We start from the raw sequence: 1,547 nt of genomic DNA on the forward strand, positions 1-1,547 counted from the left end.
AGCTCATGGCCCTCGCCGCATGCGTTTGGGGTGTGAGCTGTTCAGATCCCCGGGCCACACGGCACCCGGCCCCCCACCCCCCGAAGTTCTGGGCTCTCCCCATCGCTTCTCCTGGGATGACTCTCCCCGCCCCCCGCGCTCTCTGCGCCGGACCGTCGCCCCCTCTTTGGTCTCCATCACATGTTGGGGGGAGCGCCGTGTGGGGTCTGGGAGACCCTCCGTGAGGGTCAGGATCACGCTGAGCCCCTGCAGAGGGTCAGGCAGCTCCCGGGACTCGGAGCAAATCGAAACGGGTGCCTGGTACCCCAGCTTGTGCAGTCGGTGGGGTCTGGGGGCAAAGAATTCAACAAGAGGGGAGGAGGGCAGGAGACTTCAACGTTGGTCATGATTGCAAACCAGCCCGGCAGGCGAGGCTCAGTGGCTGAGCGTCGATTTAGGAACCAGGAGGTCAGGGTTCGATTCCCGGTCAGGGCACATGCCCGGGTTGTGGGCTCCATCCCCAGTGGGGGGCGTGCAGGAGGCAGCCGATCAGTGATTCTCTCTCATCATGGATGTTTCTATCTCCCTCTCCCTTCCTCTCTCAAATCAATAAAAATGTCTTTTAGAAATAAAAAGAGGTGCCTCACAGAGGGGGAGGCGCAGCAGCTGGCGGGCTAATGCTCCGAATGTCCGCTGTCCTGTGATTAACGGCCCCGGATAAGACCTTGAACCGGGGAAGCAGGCCCGGCCGCTAAGCCCACGGAGAGCAGCGCTGGGGGCCCGGGAGCCTCTTAAGCGACTTACATTTTAAACGCGACTGTTTGGGGATAAGCCGTCCTTTTAGAATCTGGGGAGAATAATGAACAGATGGAGAACCAGCCCGGCCCACCTGGCTCAGGGGTTGAGCATCGACCTAGGAGCCAGGAGGTCACGGTTCGATTCCCGGTCAGGGCACAGGCCTGGTTCCTAGGTCGAAGCTCATCCAACGAGCCACGCCAGCCGGGCCGGGACGCGGCCGTGGTAAAGGAGGAAGGAGGGATGGAAGCAGGAGGTGGCCGTTTTGCAGCCGGAATGACCGTGCACAGGGTCGCACGCAGCTCCCAGCCTGGCAGTGTGGGGTGACCGAGGGTGGGGGCCCCGCCGGCTGCTGCCAGTGGAGGGGTTGGTCGGGATGCTCTGCACCCGGGCAAGGACGAGAGTCAGGCGGGACTCACGGGGCGTTCGGGGTGGTGGTCACCCTGACCTCTGACCCAGCCTCGGGTGACTGGGAGAAGGGTTTGGGGAGGGGAATGTCCAAGGAGGTCTCCTCCCGGCTCCTCGGGGCCCGGGCACTGCCCCCGTCATGAGGGGCATCTGAGGGACCGGTGATTCCGATCGTCTCGATTATGCCAACCGCACGGACGTTTCCAGCCAGGGAAGGCCTGGACGGGGGAGGAGGAGGGGGGTCACTTCAAAGGGGAAGTCCCCGCCCCCCCTCCTCTCCGGGGTCCCAAGGCAGTGTTCCTGGGATGCCACATGGGGCGGCCGGGCGGCCTGGGGCCCAGCAGCCGGGATCACGCGGCCGGGGC

At 64.3% G+C, this 1,547-nt stretch overlaps 1 protein-coding gene across 5 annotated transcripts in view; it reads left to right on the forward strand.

The window, feature by feature from the left end:
• Positions 1–1,547, forward strand: part of LOC102247083 (transient receptor potential cation channel subfamily M member 1) — a 19,122-nt gene that overhangs the window by 562 nt on the left and 17,013 nt on the right. The window lies entirely within an intron of this gene.

The sequence above is a fragment of the Myotis brandtii genome, unplaced genomic scaffold (assembly GCF_000412655.1).
Source record: "Myotis brandtii unplaced genomic scaffold, ASM41265v1 scaffold329, whole genome shotgun sequence".
Classification (NCBI taxonomy): Eukaryota; Metazoa; Chordata; class Mammalia; order Chiroptera; family Vespertilionidae; genus Myotis; species Myotis brandtii.